We start from the raw sequence: 24110 nt of genomic DNA on the forward strand, positions 1-24110 counted from the left end.
ACGTAACTATGAATACTTCTTATCTTTATAGAATCTTAGTCCATTTAAAAAACCCAACAGAAGCAACCTATGTTTTAATGATTGATTAAACTGCTTATTTTGGGTTTTCTGCTGTATATAGCATTGGTTTGTAGTAGTTTTCTTTGAAGATTTCCAGGGGAAATCAACCATTAAAAAGATGAGACTGTATTTATAACCCCTTCTTCTAGGCTATACCTGTTTTTTTGTTTATTTGTTTTTTTTAAAATAAAGACAAACTTCTCAAAACTTTAATTTTCTGAACATTAAACAGTCTTAGGGAGTTCTGTCATGTGATTATTGAGGTTTTGGAGTTTTAAAAGAATTGATACAACAGTATTTATTTTGTGCCAGAATGTATTTTTATTTGTTATTATTATATTGAGGGAGGAGAGGAGCAATTTAGAAAGCCAAGTTGTTAAAACAAACAAAATTATTTCAGTCTCATATATTTAGAGATTTGCATTTAAACATATTCAACCCTTTAATGATGTTATATTAGCAAAGATGATATACATTACCTAAACCTGTTTCGAATATGTCCATTTCTCCCAACTGGATCACTAAGGAAGGTTCTTCCTGCTTCCTGTCCTGCCCCACTCTCCTCTATCCTCCCCACACAGAAGTGAGGCAAATCCTAGCAAACATCATCAGTAAAGCTCTTTTCCTGAAAACCCTTTGATGCCTTTCCATTGCCTCTAGAATCAGATCTAAACTTCTTAACATAGCTGATGGAGATATTTATTCTTATACCTCTAATTCCATTCCTGGAACTCCTCTGTGGTTATAGTCTCCTCTGACCATGCACCTTTCCCAAACCTGGCACAGGTTGTTCCAGTGCAGCCCTAGAAGGGGACATCCTTCAGGTATTTTTAACAAGCTGGCAGTGAGTGAGTATGCGGCTTACACTCATTCCTTTGCTGTGAACAAGTGTTCAATCCTCATATTCTATCACTTTCTGCTGGCTGACTTTTGTTCCATCTTGATGTTTAGTTTAGATCTTTATTTCTTCATAAAGCTACCTTTCACACCCAACGGCAACACTCTTTCCTTTTCCCTGTGTCCCCAGCTAGCATGTCAGCATGGGGAGGGCAGGAACCATTTCATTGTGCTATCTCTAGCACGTAAACTCGTGCTTCACACAAACAGTTGACATGCAGTATAGATCTTTTGAATGATGTTGGATGAATGCATATTGGTTCATGCATAAATAACACGTCGTAGAAGGGCTTTTGGTGACTACTTATTGTGGTGGAGTTAGCAGGGACTTTCCAGGTTCCCTCCATCACCCACTTGGAGAGCTACTGGACAGAGTAAGCTGACTATGAAGTTGTAGGTGGAAAGGACAGTCTCAGGAGTGAAAGTTCACCATCTCTTAGGTGCCTAAAAGACCAGTCTCCTTACCCTGCTTTCAGAAATCCATTCTGATCCATTCAGAAATCCATCCAGATCATCTGCCCTATAATTTGGGGCTGTTAAGTAATGAAGAACTTGGATTCTCATATAGTTGAAGGAAATAAACCTGAGACAATTGATGGGTAAGCAGTGTGAGCACAACTAGACTGTTAACCGCTTTGGTCAAGTTGCCTAAACATAGAATGGGGAGTTAAAGAGGTCTACAAGTCAAAACAGCACCCTAGCACACCCCAGAGAACATTTCTGATTATTTAGTTGTAGAATTCTATCGTATGGAATATGGTTAAAATAGGCTTTCTACTGGGTGATGAAATTGTTTTATATTAGGATTATTGTGTCAAAAATTGCCCTATTGAGTATTTCTTCTTCTTTCTCTTCACTACAAAGTAAATCAGTCTCTTGCAGGGTATGTGTCTTAGTCTGTTCAGGCTGCTATAACAAAATAACGCAGACTGGATGGTTTATAAACAGCAGAAATTTGTTTCTCACAGTTTTGGAGGCTGGGAGTCCAAGATCAAGACACCAGCATGGTCATGTGGGTAAGGATCCACTTTCTGGTTCACAGACAGCCATCTTCTCTCTGTGTCCTCACATGGCAGTAGGGCATAGGATCTCTGTGGGGTCTCTTTTGTAAGAACACTAATCCCATTCATGAAGGTTCCACCCTAACAACCTAAGTATCTCCCAAAGGCCTCACCTCCTAAAACCATCAATTTAGGGGATTAGGACTCAGCATATAAATTTGAGCTGTGGCATCTGAGCTGTGGCAGTATGATAGTATGAATATGAGGTGGGAGGGCCGGGGGAAGGGGGAAGAGTAGCCCAGAGTCAAGAAAAATCAATCTGTTTGGGAGTGCGTATTAAACCAGTTGTCTTCCTGTAATTGACTATTGTTTGAAAGTTATTTTGCTAGGACCACAGTCTATTATATTGAGGCAGGATATTTTGTTTCTTGGACTAGGAAATAGTACAGTGAAATGTAACATTATAAAGCATTATTGAATCAGATATTCTCATAGGCACTTTCTTTTTTTAATACATTTATTTATTTATTTTTGGCTGCGTTGGGTGTTTGTTGCCACATGTGGGTTTTCTCTAGTTGAGGTGAGCAGGGGCTACTCTTCGTTGCGCTGTGCGTTTTTCTCATTGTGGTGGCTTCTCTTGTTGCGGAGCGCGGACTTTAGGCCCCATGGGCTTCAGTAGTTGCGGCCCATGGGCTTAGTTGCTCTGCGGCATGTGGGATCTTCCCAGACCAGGGCTCAAACCCGTGTCCCCTGCATTGGCAGGCGGGTTCTTAACCACTGCACCACCAGGGAAGTCCTCATAGGCACTTTTAAGGTCACCAAGATATGTTACGGATTATGCTACACTGCCAGCAAAGAGGAAATTATAACAAGTAACTACTTCTTTTTGTTAAGACTTCAGTAAACACAGGCCCAACTTGCCCTGAGTAATTACCACAGAGAGCTATGCAGTGGTGTTTAACTGGTAGTTGTATGTGATCAAGAAGCCTGAATCTTGCCTTGACATAAAGCAGAGGAAGTGGTTAGGAGACAGACCTGTAATTATCAGCAGCAGGTGCCCATAATGGAATGCCAGAGAGATGTTTAAAGAGGCAAATATTACTTTAGGAAAGCTTTCAAGACTGGCAATTTAGACCAAAAGACATCTAAATAAAAACTGGCTTGAGAGCAGTATTAAAAGAATGCTTCTTTGAAAACAAAAGAAAATGTAATAAATTCCTTTTATGCAGATTAACCCCTTCTTCCATATGCCGAAGTATTATCAAGATATGAAGTCTGAAACAGGACTGGACTCCATATTCAGAAAAGGGGTAATTTAACAACTTTAGACATTTTTTGTTTATTAAAAGGTTTATGGTGTAAACAAAAGCTTTGCTCTTTAAAGTATCACATGAATAAATTGAATGAAAAATTAGTTTTTCTAAAATGAATGTTCATGGCTTCAAAGAACACTGGATCATTGATTCCATAATCATATAAGACCAAAAGTTTTTACTTTAATTATATAAGTTAACAGTCTTCTCCATTGTAACTTTTAATTTGAAGAATAAAAACAAAAGAAACTCAGTATTAAATGGGAACCAAAACCTTAATATACATTTTACTAGTTTACTATATATTAATTTATTACACATTTGTCAATTGTTGTACAGAATTTCACCCTTCAGTGATAATGTTTTTCAATTTTCATCTTTTTCCAAAAGAAATAAAATATTATCATCCCTTCTGGGTGGTACTATGAAGGAATAAAGATCTGTATGATAAACTATATTCAATAAAAACTTGTAATCAAGTTATAAAACAGATGCTAAATGTAGGTTTATAATGCCAATTCCCCTTTAAGAAATGCACTTAGCTAAGTTGTTTTGGTAGTGCACTATTATTTCAATATTTTACTTTCATCTTAAACTGTAGACCAAAGGCTGTGGTTTATATTAAAGGAAATTCTACTCTATGAGGCATAGACAGACTAAAGGAAACCAACAAAACGTAATTGCCTGGGTAGCTTTTTACGTTTTTAAACGGGAAGTTTTGCTTTTTCTTTCTTTTCCAAGTAAGCATACACTTTGGCTGTTTTTATGTTGTGGGAGTGAATGAACTGAATGGAACTGAACACCTTCTAATTGAGAGGAGTCATGATATCTCTGTAAGACCACGTTCATTCTCAGATGTGCTTAGTATGTATTTTGGGGAATATTTGTTTTCCTGCCTAATGCTAACCATATATTTACCACTATGAAAACATGTGGAGAAGTCAGTCATTCACTGCTCTTGCCAGAAATGCCTTCAGCTCCCACAGTACTTGTATGTCAAGATTTTGCCCTACTTAAAAGGAAGACATAAGGTTTATTCTGGAAATTTACCAGCACAGACCAGCCCTCAAAAATGTGAAGGAAAAGATCTCTGTAGCTAAATTAAAATAAACATAAGTCACACTTGATGCATTATGCTTAAGATAACTCCATCTAAAAATATATATGTAAGTTGTAGAGGGTATCAGTCCTTGTTCAAGGTGGACCCCAAATATGGAAGAGAGATTCAAGAATCACCTAAAAACGGATGGATAAAAACAAGGAAAATAATAGTTTTATGACTTGAAATTTATCTGCACGTTTTGACTTATCTGGAGTTCTTTTCCTTCAGATTGTGAAGTAAAATTAAACCAAGCTGGACATAGGGCTCATTTTATATAGGTGTAACAAAGCATCCAAGTACTTATCTGCATTCTCACTAACAAAATTTAAAATTTATGTAGAGGAGAAAGATGTGGTTAGAGCTGGTGGATGTGTAAGTTAGAATATGTTTCTAACTATTTTAACATGTAATATCCTCTCAAACCACAGTTCCATTTAACCTTTTTTTTTTAATGGAGAAAAATTCCAGTACAGCTGAGATCAATTCAATTTAGGAAGTATGAATTGCTGTAACCTATAGAGATAAATGAGATAAAATAGAATAAGATGTGGTACCGGTTTTTAAGAAACTTAAAAATCTTGTTTGGAAGATGAATATTGCAGATAAAATATACAAAACTACAAGATGGCAAATAAAAATATTTTGAAAGAGATAAAAGGAGAGATAAATGTGATTTGGTGCTAGAACTTTCCGCTGGGATAAACTCTTAGCCAATTTTAAGAAAGGAATTAAAGCAACATATCCCATTCCATTTTATAAGTACCGCTGCCACTTAACTTAGAGACCACTGGAAATGTTTTGTTGTAGCTGTGCAAGATTCTATTCTCTCTTCACCTCTTCCCATTTTCTTCCCCTTTCAGTTTTGAGAGCAATTCTTCCCTCGGGCTTTCTCCTATTAACAGCACTTGTCTTTGCCTTGAAGTGAGGAGTTGCAGAGACCTGGTTTCTGATTTCTTGAGTAGCTCTTGCCTTTGCTCTCCCAGGGCTACATTACACTTCTTCAGTGCAAAGTGAGTCTCCAATCCAAATTTAGCTGTTTTATTACATACTCTGTAGCCAAGCTACTTTAGGCCAGACATTACCGCATCTCTCAGCAACAGAGTTTGAGTTTGTCAAGTTGCACAGGTTTGTTGTCTCCTTTTAAATACAGTTTTACATGTTTTAAAACTTGTTTGGCTTTTGAGTAATGGTCTCCTTGGTGCTCTGATGTTTATAAAATGATGTCAGTGCTTGAAGGTAGACGATTGCTAAGGCAGATATTTGCCCTTCTCTATAAAGGATATATGAAGGGGAGGAGGATCTTTTGCATGAATCTCCAGGGTGGGAAAATGGATAAAGTTAAGCGTATGTAACCTGAAGAACTACTTCAAAGTCAATTGTAGAGCCTTCTATACTTAACTAAAATTCTTCAGGTAAATTTAAATTGAAAGGGCCAGAGGGATCTATGTGAACAGTTCTGAAACTTTGATTTAAAATTTAAAACATAGGAATATCTTGCCAAACATCTTTCACAAACGTTTGAAAATATAGATAGATGGTTAGATAGATACATTGATAGATATTAATTTTAAATTAGGTAGTATAATAATTTTTAGAACTCTAATGTTCTTACTCCTTAGATCTCCCTTTACTAAAGGCTTTTTAACTTTTTCACTTGCTTTTTGTCATTTGGAGAAACTAAGAGTATTGCTAGGGTAAACTATATGGGATGCCAATGAATATTTCTGAAGCTCTGGTATCTTCCAGTTTTAGAATTGTGAAAACGAAAATGTGGGAAGAATGTGGGAGATTATTGTAAAGTGATTTTTCAGTATAGTGTGACAGCCATGCATGTGGTAGGATCTTATTAAAAGTTTCTGAAATAACTGGATTAAAAAATACATATAAAGAAAGTTCATGTTTTAGATTAATAAGAAAACCACCTCATAGTCTTTCAGATGAAGTCTTCATAATTTTTAACAACTGCTGTTCTTCTCATCTGTCCCACTAATGAAAAACAGTCTGTGAAAATAGACAATTCAATTTTCCTAAATATATGAAAATAACAGTCATTAGAGCAATTATGAATGCTTTACTGTGTTAAATGATATACATAAAAATATATATTGATACTGATAGCTCTATAGAATACCAACTTCAGGACTATGAAGAAAGATATGGAGGATAAGAGCTACTCCAGTATTTCAAAAATCCTAAGGTTGCACAGCTTGCCAAACAAGAACCTGGAGTTTTTCATTAATTTAACAGTATTGACTCAATTTGATAACACTGATCAGAAACCCTAATTTGTAGCATATCTTTGTGATTAAAAGTGAGTTAATCTATTATTTTTCAATAAATATAATTATTAAGTAGTTAGTATAAAACAATGTCAAAGGCATGGAAAAATATGAAGAGTCCTAAGTAGTGTAAAATATGCAAAATACAGATATATTTTGTTTATTAATGTGTGTGTTTTTATCATTTGTTGTTAAAATATTTGGAATCGAAATTGACCACATTACATTCAGTCAATTTTTGTCATTTGATTTTGTTTATTTGAATTTATTTGTAGAATTTTTTATACTGAATTTTAAATATTGTCACTTGGCTCAAAATTTTATCCTAAAAAGCTGTGATACCATATCTGCATTAAATATATGTTTTGGTTCCTATTATTGGTTTCTTCAGTGCTACATGTTCTTTTAAAAAAACTAAAATTGAACTCTCAGTTACTTTTATTCATGAGGGAATTCAAGTAATTATTCTTCTGCACCTTCATTGTTAGTCTAATGTTGGTAATATAACTATATGTTAGGATCATTTTCCAATCCATATGATTAGTTTCAGAGACCCCAACACAGAACAAAATTGGCTTATTGTGAGAATATCATTTCAACTTTGGAAAATGAGAGGCCCGTTTAGGGCACATATTCAACTTCTTTAAAAACTTGACTTAATTATACAGTTTTTGGAATATAACTCTTTTGTGGAGATTACTTAAATAGTTTGGGCTTTAATTTTGACTTTAAGATACAAATTTAAAACTTCATAGATATTGCAAGTAATGCATTTGTTCTTATATTATATACTAGTTTAGTTATTTTGAACTATTTCTGACCATTCTTCATTAAAAACTTTTATTTTCATTATCGAACTAACCTAAATTTAAGTATATCTTAACTAAAATTTGTACAGGCGTATATTTATTTATATTTTATATCATAACCTTTTTTATTGAGCATTTTCTTTTATTAGGTGCAATTTTATCACTGAACCTACATGTCTGTCTATCTGCAGCATGTTGAATGGAAGACTAAATTCATTACAATGATCCGGAGGTACGGAGACCACATAATTACTGACTAGGTCATTTCTGTGAATGAATGGGAAAGCTATTAAGTATTATTTCTGGAAACAAGCATAAACTGGGATTGTCCTGGGTTAACAGGATGAATAATCACCCTACCAGGACACTGCAGGGTCCTGCAGTACCTTCTAAATCACTAGGTTAAAAAGTTAGTTTATGTTCATAGTGGTTTTATAATTAAATATACTTTATTCCCTGTTTTTGAAGTGATTTCCCTTTCTTGATGTTGAAGAAAATAATAGATAACCAGAATAGCTACTTTCTTGCCTGTGTCAAATAATAGAGTGTGCTTTACATGTGCACCTTCGCTCTTTCATAAAACCTATTTGAATGTTTTATTAAATGTATGTAGGACGTAAAACAGATTGCTTCCAGTAACAGATTATTTTTCAAAAAGTATTAAAAATCAAGATTTGTTTTAAAACACCTTTGCCAGGGTTGGTCTTGCCCCCTTTTCTCCCATTTTTGTTAGTTGTCATTCTACTGCTTGGAATTGTCACCGAATGGCCATACGATTTGAGAGGCTCTGTCAACACGTTCATTTTGGGCAGCTCCATAGATACTCAACAACAGAACACAAAGCAGAGAAAACCTTGACAGTAACCTTCTCTAAGTTGGTTTATTTGTCTTTGTTGATTTTTACTTCAGAGCATATTGAAACTCAACTGAAAGGAACAAAATGCATTTTTGAACTGAAAAGAAGTAATATTTGCAAGCAAGTATGGACAAAGGCAAGATATATTTGCCATATACTGTATTATGTCTTCCAGTCTTAGCTCACTGATATGAGAATTGCATAAGGTTGTTTTTTTAAACAGTACTTACCTTGGATGAAAATTTTGGTGAAACATATTTGAGCTACATGTGTTTCACATCTTTTTATCTTGTGGAATTTACAAAAGTCATTTTATTAAAATTTTCTAGAATGAAAAACACACACAAATAAACACACACAATCATCAAGTTTCAAAAGGTTGTTCTGCAAAGTTATAGGAGGATAAGGTTGGAATTTCCCCCAAGAAGAATTATAAAACTGATCTAATTACTTTAGTACTTGAGCATTCATTAGTATTTTAGGAAGAAGAATAAATGTGGGGAAACAATTAGTTATATTTACTCAGTTAAAACTAATGCGTGAGGCCAGCAACACAGGGGAGAGCATTCTCAAAATTGCTACTATTATGTCTATTATACTTCCTTTTGGCATTTGAGCTTCCAAATGTATTCCATCAAGTCGGTGTGCAATGCTTCTTTTTTTGACAGGGGCATGTGGAGGGAGGGCTTTCTCTAATTCAGCCAGGCTTCAGTGACCCACTAATTTGGCATCATCTTTAAAAAAGAACACATGAGAAGCTGAAACCCAGATGGGGAACTGACTAGCCTTGTGTTCAGAAACTTGACCTACCCAGAACATATATTTTACAGATGAGGAAACAGACCCCCATAGAGCCCAGAGTTCACACAGGTGTTAATGTAGACGGGGGATACAACTCAGGTCCCCTGGCTCCTGTGGTTCCAGCTGCTTTCTACCATGCAGCACTGCATCTGCAACTGCCCCTGTGCAGATTTATATTTCATGCCTCTGAGTCTTATTCTTCCTCGGCAGATCCAGCAGTCACAGGCTCCAGTGCCTACTGGGACCAGTGAAGTTACGTAAGTGGGCTGAGTGGAGAATGACAGATACTGCTGGGGAGTGTGGCACACCAGAGAGCACACATCCTGCCTGACAGAAGGTTCTAGTCCTCACTGAAGGAGTGTGGGCCTGATATGGTGACGGCTTCCAGTTTTTCAAGAAAAGCCAGAAATCTCAATTTTTATTTGAAATTTCTCGGGCAGGACAGGCCAAAGAAAACTTGCACTCCCGTGGACATCTGCCAGCTGCCTGCAGATTGCAACCTCCATCTCAGTGCATGCTTCTCACTTCCCTAACAGCAGTCATAATAGGCCCTGTTGTTTAAAACATACAAGGCACCATTTGTACATTATGTCTTGTAATCCTCTCGATATCCCAGGAAAATATTGAAGGTGAGAGACTGAGGCTCTGACAGTTTGAAGTCATTTTCCAAAGTCCAACAGCTAAATGCAGGGCTAGGATTGAAGCCTAGCCTTGTCTGATCCACAGCTTTTAATCTTATTCTCACACCCTACATCCTCCCTGGTAGTTCAGCCATCACTGGTTGAATTAAAGCTACTGGTGAATCTACAGAGTTTTCCAATGTCCATTTCATCTCAGCTTTTCAAACATGTATTGAATTATCACTATCGAAAAAGCATTTTGGGTAACATTGCATAAAGCATGATATTTGGCCTGGTGAACAAGCTACATTTGTAAACTAATAATTATTTTAAACATGGAGAGTGATAATTTCTAGAATTTAAATCACATCTCTCGTGTAATAAATTTCTAACTGGCTACTTAGTTGAGTCCTAGCTGGGATGACACATTTCTTTTTTTTTAAAAAAAAAATTAATACATTATTTCTATACATGTAATGGAGATGAAATCCAGGCTTTTAAAAATCTTATTAGGCGACTGATACTTTTGACATCTTATTGCTAAAGGTAACATTGTTTCAATTTGATTTATTATGTATTTGGAATTGGAACTCTGACTCTAAGTTCACATTTGTTGTTTTATTGCACTTCGTTTTAAAAGAAATTATAAAAATTATTTTGTTATTATTTTGATCTTTCAGCTTTGAATACAGTACTGTCATTGTCAGTTTAGTGGAGCTAGTAGAATCATTTAAAAATTTATTTCTAATATTTTTATTATTATCTTCTCTCTCTCTCTAAGCATGGCCACACATTCTTTCACAACGTATATCCCTAATTAATTGCACGGGCACATTTCATTTCAACAACAGTCTTAACTTTTCATCTGTCCTAACGTCTGTTTCGGCTACATGCAGAGATGATCAGTTATATCAGAAGCGAGGTGACAGGAGATCTCTGAGGAATGGGCACCACAGTGGATGATCTTGGTTCCCTGTCATGATCTTCTTTACTGGCCCAGTGCACGCATCCCTCAGCTGCTATGATGTTGGCGGCTAAAGGCTTACAGCTGTCCCTTTCTCCAAAGAATTTCCATTGGCTGAAGCAGGAGCTGCCTTGCCTTGTAGGTTTCTTCAAGGTGGCAACAGCACTGTGGGGCAGTTCATGCTCCCCGTCCGCAAGGCTGAAGCCTGACTCTAGCTAAGAGCAGATTTTTGCTTAGTTCCTCCTCTGCCCTGTCCTGCTCCCTCAACTCCATTTCTTCTGAGAGTGTCCTTCAGTGAATCAAAGGCATAGGAATCCCTGTATCAGGCTCTTCTCTGAGGGAATCCAGGTAAAGAAGACACAAGAGTACCCATCAGTGTTGTTGAAATACACTGTAATTTGCTAGAAAATGTGCCTACAAGTGAGGAGCCCTTTAATTTCTTGTGCTTTGCTCTGGTCCCTGGTGGTGTTCAAAATTAGAAACTATACAAGACTTTGGGGTATTTGAATACAACAGTTATGAGAACATATGGCTTGAAACACAGGCTCTTCTGCTCTGTGGTCTCTAATAGAGATACAAATCCACTATTAGGAGAAAAAGAAAGGTTAAGATGAAAATACTGAAGTGATTTTAAGAATTCTGCTGGGGATTTCAGGAGCCCTTTGTTTTGAAGGTAATAACAGAATCCACTGTGATTTTGGATGTTGACTCTCAACTCTAAACCTTAAATGATTGATTGAAAATGCAGAACACTTTATTTACTACAACTGCAAAAAAAAAGAAAAATTACAGGTTTTTTGGTAGTGGTGTTTCATGTTAATAACTTGTTAGTAATGATGAAGTTGTTAAAATTTTAATCAAACATCTCTTTCTCTCCCTCCTCTTTCTCATTTTGCCTCCTTTTTACCCCCCTCTACCACCCTCACCTCCTTTCATACACACCTTTCACTCTCTCTCATACCTTCTTTCAGAATGCCTTTCATCCAGCTTTGTTTATTTTTACTTAAAGAAATATTACCATTGCACTTTAAAAATGATCATTTAAATTCTCTGGCCATTTTAAGGTACCAATATATAAATAATTGAGGGATTTTTGTTTTTAATTCTTTTATGAAAAAGGTATTTTACAAAAATTGTTTTACATATAATTTAATATCTGTAAATCAAATATATAAACTATACCTTAATAAAATACTTAAATAATATCTTTTTTCATATGCATTGGTTCAGCCAGGGACTATTTGTCGATGATCTGGGAAAATTGAATATGATATAGAATGTAATATTAAATTATTTCAGAAATAAATTACTAGAAGAAATTTGGTCATTTTTTTCTTAGGAAAAAATGCATATTTCTGACAGTTATTTTCAGTTTGATATTCATTAAGTTGAATTACATAATTTGTAGCTGCCGTTTTCTCATTCACCATGCCAAGATCAAATTGAATGATAAAATTAAATAGAGAATTATGTTTACTTTTACATAATTTTACTCATTTTGTTCTCCCTTGCATTCTGTAATATATAAAGATGGGTGGGAAGTTTTAAAAATAAACAATTATTTCTTTCTAGAGTTCATTTTTTTTTTTTTTTTTTTTTTTTTTTTTTTGCGGTACGCGGGCCTCTCACTGTTGTGGCCTCTCCCGTTGCGGAGCACAGGCTCCGGACGCACAGGCTCAGCGGCCATGGCTCACGGGCCCAGCCGCTCCGCGGCATGCGGGATCCTCCCGGACCGGGGCACGAACCCGTGTCCCCTGCATCGGCAGGCGGACTCTCAACCACTGCGCCACCCGGGAAGCCCTAGAGTTCATATTTTTAACCAAGTATTTTGGGAAATTTATGAAGATCTACGTACCTTTCTTGCATTTTTCACGTGGATATTTCTACTTAGGGTGCCAAGACAGAGAGGAGAATTATTGCTTTATAAGGGTACATAGTAAAAGATACCCAAATTACCAAAAAGCAGCATTTACTTTTAAAAATTTTTCTGAAAATAGTTTTTAAAATGCAGCTTCCTCAATGACTAAAGAAATCTCACTTTCATGTTCTATTTTTAGTCACTTATCCAAAGAGATAATGAATATTTCTTTAGATCAAGCTATTTATATCAGAGTTCAGGTATAAATTTCTATCACGTTTCACCATTCTGGATTTTGGAGTTTGTTCTAGTAACTAATATAACCTGAACAAATACAATGAGTCAATTAATTATAAAAAATGAAAAGGATAAGTCTTGAATTTTACTCTTGACTTAGGTTTAAACTTTACTTGAAATAGCAACTATCTTTTTGTCTTGAATTAATTGGAGTATCTTAGAAGAATGACATAACAAAGCATCAATACACCTGTAAATATATTTCATATTCTGTATGTGGAAGTGGTGTGATCTATAAAGAGATCTAGATATCTCTTTCTAGTTTGGGTATCTAGAGACCTGAGAAGCTCTGTGACTTTGGGCAAGTTATTTTACCTTTTTGGAGCCTCAGTTTCTTCATCCATCTCAATGTTTTAGGGAGTTGATAGAGGTCCCTATATACTTCAGCAAGTCTGAAAGGCTAAGAATCCATTTTGGCATCACTAACAGAATAGTTTCCCACTGGTTCCCAGTGGTTCAGGCCCTGGTGATGTCTGGGTTAATGACTCCTCTGGGAGTAGAGCTTCTTTATTATGAAGTCAGCATGCTCCAAAAGCTCTTCATAAATAATTTCTTTTAAAGATGCAGGCATTAGGAACTATGCAAGACAAAAATACCTTCAGCTATGTTTGCAATTTAGGTTTGAAGGTAAGTAGGGCAGACAGTGGAAGAAATGGGAAGTTCATAAAAGTCTCCTCTTTCTGCTCCCTTATGCATTCTGGACAATTAAGACATTTATTGAATGCTCCCACAATTAATTCCATCACTTGTATTGATATAGGAAAGTGTTTGCTGTGAGGCAATTAGGTATGTTGATTGTACTTTATGCCAGTGAATTCCAGTCAAAATGTTGCCTGAATCATCATTTGAAGGAGGAGAGAGTTAAACAAGAAAGGAGGGAGACACAAGAGGGAAGAGATGTGGGGATATATGTATATGTATAGCTGATTCACTTTGTTATAAAGCAGAAGCTAACACACCATTGTAAAGCAATTATACTCCGATAAAGATGTTTAAAAAAAAAAAGAAAGAAAATGTGTGTGTGTGTGTGTGTGTGTGTGTGTGTGTGTGAGAGAGAGAGAGGGGGGGGGTGTATTTATTTTTGCTTTTCTGTTGAAGTTTTCTGAACTAGTAAGTGAAGCAATGTTTTGGGTCATTGGGTGTAAGTAATGGTAATGGTAGTGTTGATGAAATAATCTTGTCTATTTTATGGTCTGTAAAGGGGAGAAATCATTTAATCACTCTGGAATGATAAGGTGGTATTATGGCCTGAAGGGAGATCTCTAGTTTCTCCCATCAAATGATTCTTAATTGTCTGGGGGATTCTGGCCTTGCTTGAAAACCAAGCACCCAGTCCCACTTCTCAGTGGGTTCAGGTGTCAATTACCACTCTCCTAGAATGTTTTTTTTCTTAACCAGCTGCTTGCAGGTTAACAGTATACCCAAGCAGCATCATAAAATTCTCTTTAACTCCCTTTTTTCTGTGTCTTTGAAGCAACATTCCCCAAATGTTTAACCTTGAAGCTACATTTCCCAAAGTGTGTGACCCTTAGGAAATAGGAGCTGATTCTCTAGCCAAACTTCTCCCTCTCTCTTTCTTTCTCTCTGTCTCTTTCACTCTTTCTCTCTCAGCTTCAAAATGAATTTCAAATAAGACACTTTCCGAAATAATACTCTGAACCAATCTCTCTAATTCTCTATCCCTAAGACACCCAAGTCACTATATTTTGTGTGTGTTGCACATGTATTTTTAAATATTAAATTATATTTCTCACTAGAGTCTCATCTATGCCTCCTTTAAAAAAATTGCATAAGTTTATACAGACTTATACCTCAGGAAAATAACCTCTTCATCAAAGGAATGGTCATACTTTACTTAATTATTCTTTGAACTCAGTCACCAAGTAAACCCTACACAAAACTGATATTATTTGATTACTTTCTTATAAATGAAATAAAAATATAATTCTTCTAGACTAAATGGCTGAAAAGCACTTTTTAAAGTGAGATGGTTGTTCTTTTGCATATTGAAAATGACAAAGTTCTTCCAACTGTAGTGAGCTCCTACAGTTGTAGTTAATTTCCTAGGCCTTCCTCCATATTTACATACCTGACATTGGATCTTCATATAGTTTTCTCTATAAATGTGCATATTTAAGGTCAATATTTTAAAATATTTTAACTATATTTCGTAGCATAATTACTAAGTCAGGTTTTTCTGTGTATGTTATGAAGAGCTTAAATCTTATCATTGTATATGGAGTCTTGTCTGTAGTGACCTCTTCTTTAGGTTAGTCAGTTAACAGATGAATGAAGTGTTGCTCGAAGAAAGGGAACAAAGATCATCGTCTTGTTCAGTGTAAATATGGGACGCTGGGTAGCTGATGATTTATTTGCAGTAAGAAAGTGGGCCTTGTTTTTTCAGACACCATCACCAGTGACATGTAGGCCAAACATAAAGGAGATTGTGTGGCCTTAGTTCTGGAAATCTGGTGGGGCAAGGCCTTCTTCTAGTGCTTTATCAGTTCTCGGACAAGGACTTCAGGGTTATGTTGAGTAACACATTCACTATCACAGTCTTTTCTCCTCATTAAGGAAAAAAAATTCTGCCATAATGTGATCCATGATTAGAGTTAATGCAGTCTCTAACATCTCCCAGATGTTTTAACGTCACTCACGTCACTTGCAGAGTTTATAAATGTGATTTGTCTACTGGCTTTTTCTTTTTTGGACCAAACATTATCTTTCTGCTTGAGGGGAAAAAAAGCTAAATCAGAGACTCAGTGAGTTACTTAACATAATTTACAGTATGTTTAGAAACAGTGCTAAAATGCAGAGTATGTAGTCAATGGCACATTCGCATAAAGAATGTATTTGCACTCCCTAACAGAAGCGTGACCATGCCAAAATGATGTCTCTTCTTAATGGTGTCCCTTTTTCCATACTGTGCCCCAGTTCCAACTTTTCATGACTATAAAATATTTTTCTTTTCCAGTACAAGGATAGAAATAGCATAATCCCAACCTGGAAGAGTATATATTTGTGATGTTGAGTTAGTATTTTAATTTTCAAAATTGTTGTCTTGGTCATGATATTTTTAGGAGGACTTTACCACAGTTATCCTTTTTGGTCATGTTTCAAGTTTCTATGTTGTTTCAGTTTTTAGGAGTGTGTGTGTGTGTGTGTGTGTGTGTCTGTTTATGATACAGATGGAACACCCTCTTTTTCCTTTTTATTGTATATGCTAGGCACCCTATATCAGGTAGTTATATATCTATATGTAGTAACCATGACTCCAACATAAGGTCATTGGAGCTTAGAAACCCCCTAATTCATAGATTAAAACATAAATCAACAACAGAATGAGGAAGGTGCAACTTTCAAAGAATTTTCTGAGTTAGATTTAAGGAATAAGATACTTGTATCTTGCATTTGAAGAACACTTTAATATTTTTATCACTATTAGTTTTTTATCTAACTTTATAATTTATAAAGCAATGCCTATATGTTATTACATTTAACCTTCTTAATTAATCTTTGAGTCAGGTAAAATAGGTATTATCCTCCAATCTGTAGAGGAGGAAACTGATCAGTGAGTGACTGAACCATGTACACATCCTTTCCCTTCTTACACTCTTTCATTACTTCATGGGACCTATAAACCTCTATGCTGGGGACTTCAGTACTCTTCACCTAGTGCCCTCCATGTGGATGTGCCATGGGAAACACAGTAACTTGGCACTCACTGTATGTCCTTTAGGACACACAGGAAGTGTCATTCCAAGTAGAGATTTTAAAATGCGGGGTTGAAATGAAGCCTTCTGTTGCTTGGCTCTCCAAGAGGTAAACACCAGATGCAGACATTGATGTAACAATGATTATCCAGGCTGACGAGCACGTTACTTTGATTGCAGGGACAGTGGACTTAGAGGCAGTGCTTGGGAAAGCTTTGGGAGCAGTGGGAGATTTTGCAAATCCATCACTTCTCCGCTCTAAAGGGTCATGTGCCCACTCTGACCAGGGCAGCTGACCGGCACTGTGTGTTCACACACACTCCTCCCCAAACTTTTACTGTCAGCCAGCTGAAAATCTTAGAAAACAAGGCGCTTGATCTTCATAATCTGAAAAACTGGCCCAACTTCCAGCAGTTTCACTAAAAGTATGGGCCATGTGTTTTTACTCTTCATTGCATATTCACTGCTGACTATGTTTTGGTTAAATGAATAAAAGCTATTCCAAACCATAGAATATTCTGTCCTTGTCAGTACTGTTTTCATTTGCTTAATATTTAGAACCTCCAGTCCAGAATTTATATATAAAAATTTTCTGTGAGCTGTATTTTGGGGTCAAATTGTGATATCACATCACATTTTAGGCAAGTATCAAATATTTCTAATTTTAATTACATTTTGTTCTAGTCCAAATAAAGTGATTGACTATGGCAATTGTTTTTAAGGATTAGGTTTGAACATTTAGGTAAACATTATTACTACAGTATTGAGAAAAACATAATGAAGATTTTTCTGCATAGGTGATCCAAACCAAAAGCGCAGACAGTTATAGTTGCTTAATTTTAAGTTGTCCTATGTAGGCACAGTTTATAAGTTGTAATAAAAAATTTAATTTGTGCACACATGCATGCACTTATAGAATATGTATACATGCACAATGCCACATCATTTAAAGATTGGTTAATATTTATAAAAATTTTGCAACATCTATATACGCTCTTTAGACAGCCAAGTTTTACTTGTCTGAAGCCACGATACAGCCGTACAATAGAAAAACGAGACCTCTAAAAGTATAAGAATTGCTGAAATTTATTATTTTTTGGTGAAAATTGTCCTTTTTTTTTTTGAGGTGCAATCCGATTAGACATGCAAGGTGTTGTTTCCTTTAGATCTTTGTTGAACATCTGTTCACTATTGGCTATGCATAGTAGATGATTAGAGCTACTTAACTGCATTATTCATTCTTCTTTTTTAATTAATTAATTAATTTATTTATTTTGGGCTGTGTTGGGTCTTTGTTTCTGTGCGAGGGCTTTCTCCAGTTGCAGCGAGCGGGGGCCACTCTTCATCGCGGTGCGCGGGCCTCTCACTGTCGCGGCCTCTCTTGTTGCAGAGCACAGGCTCCAGATGCGCAGGCTCAGTAGTTGTGGCTCACGGGCCTAGTTGCTCCGCGGCATGTGGGATCTTCCCAGACCAGGGCTTGAACCCGTGTCCCCTGCATTGGCAGGCAGATTCTCAACCACTGCGCCACCAGGGAAGCCAGCATTATTCATTCTTAACATTCATTTATTTCTCTATCATAAAGGAAATTTTAGATGCTTTTAATTATCCATTTTATTCAGCTAACTAAAACTTTGGCTCACTGAGGAAAACCTAAGAGGCTAAGCACAAATACCTTATTTTAAGGGCAAACTGTGGAATACTCTTCAAATTCTGTCGTTGGGATTTCAATCAGAATATAGGCTGTGCAGATTTCATTCTGTCATTATCACTTACCAGTTGTTTAAATTTGGGCAGGTCCTTAACATTCTGAGACTCAGTCTGTCCATCTGTAAAACAGAAACCATAAAACCTTACCCTAAGACCCTTGTGATAAGTTATTGAGAAGACATATGTGAAAGCAGCGTGTTCTATGGAATTGGATTACAATCAGTAAATTCATTGCATGTATACCAGTAGAAGATATACTGCATAAGAGAAATATTCTCAATGCTATTTTTGAATTATTCTTAGTTTTCCATATTACTTATGTAAAGCAATTGACTTCTTTCCTGTCATCTGTATGTAAATAGTCCTCTGGTCTTTCTCTACAAATTGAGGAATGCCTCAAGAAATTGAACCACACAGTCTGTGTGTAAGAATTACTTCCTTCAGAAACAAGAAATTAGATACATTTAAAAGAGTACATTATTAAAATGGGGGAACTATCAAGGAATACATGAGCATTCATATGTTTATTCATTTGATAAATATTTATTGAACCTCTCCTGTTTGCCTGGCACCTTTCTTGTATCTAAGGAGTCACTGTAAATAAGACTGATGTGTAGTTCCTGCCCTTATGGTAATGTAAGAAATAAGCAGTGAAGAGGGATACAGAAAATGATTTAATTGCAACTGTGGTAAGTGCCTTGAAGGAAAAGTACAGTAAATTATAGAAACATATGATAACTTGTAGAGACTGCCTAGGAAGACTTTTGAGAGGAGGCTTTTTGACCCCTAGAAGAGTTCTAAGAATTAACCCAGCATACAGGGAATTCCAATCCACTGCAGGGACCAGTAGAACTACTATAAAATTCTATAAATTTGTCAAAGCATACGAAGGTCACGCATATGTTTTTGAAGTCTGGATTTATTCTGTTTGTACTTAATTCAGAGAATAAATTTTTTTAAAAAGTTAGATACACAAACTGTATATAGCCATTTAAATATAAATGCATATTTTGTTAGTTGAGTTACTCCTTAGCTAATCAAGCTAATCTCTAACAGATTTGATCTTGAGTTATTATATGCTCTCTCTAATTTTTGAATGATTTTCCTGTATCAATAACTTCTGGTGAAAGAGACCATGGAAAAATGAGGAAAGTGGTACTGGGACTGGCAAAACTGGTTAATCCCAGAAAGCTGCTTGGAGAAACAAGTTAAGAGGTTTGTCATGATGATTGGCAGTGCCTGAGCATCCAAGAAAAACATCCTGAGGCTTGAATTTTCAAACTCCCAGAATATTCCAAAGGGATTTGCCAAGCTGTTCTACAGCTATTGCCTTATTCTGCTTCCCACATTGCCTGTCTCTCTTTTAAATTCGGTGTGATCTATCTAATATATTCAGCTATAGAAATAAAATCGTTGAGATGAACATTTCAATACTGTTTGGTTCATGTGTCTTGATAAATATATAATAAGCTTGAACTTTGTGAAGAAATTAATATGGATTACTATTAAAATTTTAACATGACGGGTCTGCTTGTGAAGGAAAAGGAAAAGTAGTACTGATACATAGTAATGCTGGCAGATCTTTATGTCTCTGAAAGATTTCAGTCTGCATCCTGAGATGGTATTACAGAAAGGGAAGTTTGTGAGAGAAAATTGCTCCCTGATGCAGTTGGATCATAATGTATTTGTTTCTCTAACCATTATCTTCTTATCACGTTATGAATGGAAGCACCACTTAGCACACCAGGTCTGTGTGCGCCTGGCATTCTGCACCTTAATCTGACTAATGCCCCCATTGCAAGATGTAAATAGATTACAAAGAAGAATTCAATATTTTCGCCTTTCTCCCACCAGAGCAGCCCACATTAGTTGTTTCCTGCCACATAATTGCATTACCTGCCAGGATGTGATCCATGGTTAATGGCAGTCACAGTCAACTGTCACTTTGCTTTTAGCCTCGGTCATTCAGTGTGATTTACATATTTAGCACCATGACAAGAACTAGTTCTGTCAAACCACTTGTGGAGGCAGGATACCAGGCTCTATCAAGAAAATAGGTTTTTAAATTTTTTCCCAGAGGGACACCTTCACCAGAGAGTAAAGAACATATACGCACAGCATCTATAAGGTAGATTAATTAATTTGTGAAGGATTTTTATGTCCTTAAAAATACTAGATTTCTGGGTCAGCACTTCTGAGAAATGATTTTTGTTACCGGAAAAGGTAATTTTTGTTTTAACCTAATTTTTAAGAACAAAACAAAATTACTTTTAAGTGGTAGTGGCACATACCCGAGCAGTTTTCTATGAACCTGGCATGAAAAAGTTGAACATCTAGTTTATCATAGTCGTTAACAAAACAAATATAATTTCAGGTAGAGAATCTTTAAACCCTATTGAAATGTAGGAAATGGTAAATTTTAGGAGATCTTATTTTTATGTGTAAGCAGATATCAATTTAAATGTACTTAAATCATTCAGGAAAGTTTCCTCCCGGGGGTGACTTGAATATCAAAAGATTTTTGAGGATGAAGGGTGAATTTCTTTCACTGTCTTATTTTATATTTGGATTCTTCAGAAGCATGCCCAGTTTCCCTCACTACATTGTCTGGGGGAAGAGGATTAGACAGTTGCTGGCTGTGAATGAGAAATTCTCCATGCTTGGTTGAAAACAGCCCATCCAATTTCTGTCAATATCCTGATCTGTAAGCATAGGAAGAACTGCCTGATTCTAATCTGTTTTTCATATTTTCATCAAGGTATTTTTTTGTGCATGTGAAATGCAAATGTAATTATTTTTTTCATGTGTTCCCTCATAAAGTTCAAGCTTGACTGTCTACTTTAAATCTTAAAATGGTCCTTTATCACCAACTAAATGAAGACCCAGGTCCCTATAGTCATGGGGCATGCTAGGTCCTTCACATTCCGGTCCTGCCTCCTGCCCTCTTTTTCAGCCCCATTTTTATTTCCATATTCCACTTGTATCGCTATGCTGTTCAACCACTTGGTGCCCAGTACCTGGCATCCTGCTTCCTCCCTGTCTAACATATATTCTTCACTCATTCTTCAATTTTCTTCCCAAACAGGATGAACTTGACAAAGCAATCTCCGTCCCTCGTCCCCCCCTTGACAAAGCAATCTTCCAGACAATGCCCAGAATGTTACCCCCAGCCACACCCCTGAACCCCTCAGAAGAAAACTTCCACCACTTCTATTCCACAGTCATTGGTACACATTGCTGTTTCTCTCAATTTTTCCATTGCATAGTTCTGAATCCCTGTGTCTTTCTCCCACACGTGCAAGGAAACCCTTGAAAGGAAGGGACCAGGGACCATTTGATCCGTTTATATCTTGTGCATCTAGTGAAGACCGTACAGGTTCTCTCTCTAGGATGTAGACAGGAGAGCAAATCTGCTGTCCGTAGAACTTAACCAGGAGTTCTGTACGTATCTTCTGAAGGTATGAATCAGTGTAAATATTAAGTGAAGAAACCACTAGCTAAACAAATGTAGATTGTTGTCTGGTGGTTAAACATTTCTCTATCAATTTCTACATCTTGGGCTTTTTTCTCCCTAGGTAATTCAATTACGTTGAATTTTTAACATTTACAGCACTAGTTCTGTGTGCTTCATTGTTGGCATGTGGAAGAGAGGCAGATTCCATTTTCCTTAGTCATTTGGCAGAGATAGTCTAGAACTCTAGTGTGCCATGAAAGTGTTGAGGTTAGAAAACGCTCTGAACCTGAGATGAATAAGAATTAACAGCAATCTCTTGTTAGAGAAAACACACACATGCGAACACAATTAAAAATATGTGTGTATTACTAAACTCTCCTTTGCGGTATTTGGGTTGGGCTTCTACCCTGGAATTCTTAGCTCCTGCCAATTTGACAGGGTCATCAATGGCACTGTCTGCCTTGCGGTTATCAAGGGTTGTAAGGAGTTTCTCTTGAGTGAATCACAAAATCATTAGCTTTTCTGTCACTGAAAGAGTTTCCAGCTCTTCTTTCTGTTTTTCTGGACCGGTATCCCGGTCCAGGGTATCAGTGTCCTATTATATTCACTAGGAATTATGAAATCATTTCCCCCGTTTCTCAGGGCACTGGCTGATGGGGACCTGAAGAAACCTTGAGTTATCTCTGACAATAACTCAACCTCTTTTGTCTCTGTATATCAATTTATCTCTCTGGACCACCTAATAAAATAAGGGACAAACTTAGGAAAATGCTGAGGTACAAATTTTGTACAGGGTTATAGAATGTTCTATGGGCTATTGGTTTTATTTATTAGTAAACTTGATACCAAAAGGTGCTCTTTGATTTTCATTATTGGCGACGTCCGAGTTTCTCTACTACAACCTGTCTGCTAAGTCTGAATTCTGATTTTGCTATCACATACTATATTTATGATAAAATTTTAAAAGTAAGAAATTGTGAAGGGATAAAAAAACACTGAAGGAATGTATTAAAAACATTTTTCAAATATATATGCATATATGTACATGGAGAGAGAGAGAGACCCAAGGATAGAGAGAGCCATATTTGATTGCTTTAATTCTGGATTCCCAGTGTCTGACACACAGTAAGCACTGAATAAATAGTTGTTGAATGAAATAATAAAGCGAAGAAGGAAAGAAAGAATGTGCATTAGGTATAATTAGTTTTTTTAAAGAGCTCTATCCATTTACTTATTTATAACTGAGATCAGAGTGTTGCTTGCCCTCTAGTGGTCTGTTTCAATGAAATAGGAAAATAAAACTTTAACCTGGCTTTTAAAAGATGAACATTTACTTGATAATATAAAGTATTTATAGATGGATAGTAGGGTCATTTTAATTTTTAATGAATATATGTCTAATAAAATTTTCTTTTGACAATGTTAAAATTTTTGCAGGGAAAGATATCAGGGAGACTTTGGGAAACCAAAAAAAAAAAAAAAGGGATTTTCCCTTTAGAAAGATGCAGATATTTTATGTTTGATGTTGATATCTTAAACCTGATATTATTATATTTTAGGTATATCCCCAATTTGTTGTGCCTCAAAAAATATAGATGGAATTCAAATTGTGTTTCATGTCTTGCAAGAATCAATCAGGTATTTCACAGGTGGAAAACAAAATCTGTTTAACACAGTATTGTAATTATAGACATGAAATGCAAACACACTCTTCTTGTGGAATATTCTGATTATAGATATTTAGAAAACTACTGACAGTTTAGACACCAGTGTGGCTAATTAATACTGAGTTTTTTAAATATTATTTCTATTGTTCATGTTTGGTTACTATTATGCAAATAATTATTTGGATGAAAATGGCCTTCTAGTCTAACAAGTATAACAATCTAATGAGAATAAAATTAAATGAACATTCATAAAAATTTATGTTATGAAGAATGTGTTTTTCTCTTAACGACTCTAATTGTCTAATAATTGTCTTTAGTCTACACAATTGCAATTATTTTTTAATTGAATTAATAACAGGGTATATACAGTTCTAGTCAGCAGCAGTGGTTGAATCAGTTATTTAAAAGACTGGATGTCAATCTTCAAATTTTCATTAAATCTCTTTCTTTGCTTCAGTTTATAGCTTATATAATAGAAATAAAGATGGATTTTTTCCTAGCTGTAATAAACATTGGATTATATTTCTTTGACTGACTGCCATCAGATACAGCAAAATAATTCCACTGAAAAATGTGGGCAGATATTTTTATGGGTACTAAAAGAAAGCTTTTAAAAAATCTTTCTCTGGGCTTCCGAAGTTTTTAATTGATATAGTAACATAAGTGAGGAGTATACTTAATTAAATGTTATTAAACACTTTTTATTTGTGTC

Source organism: Stenella coeruleoalba (assembly GCF_951394435.1).
Source record: "Stenella coeruleoalba genome assembly, chromosome: 4".
NCBI lineage: Eukaryota > Metazoa > Chordata > Mammalia > Artiodactyla > Delphinidae > Stenella > Stenella coeruleoalba.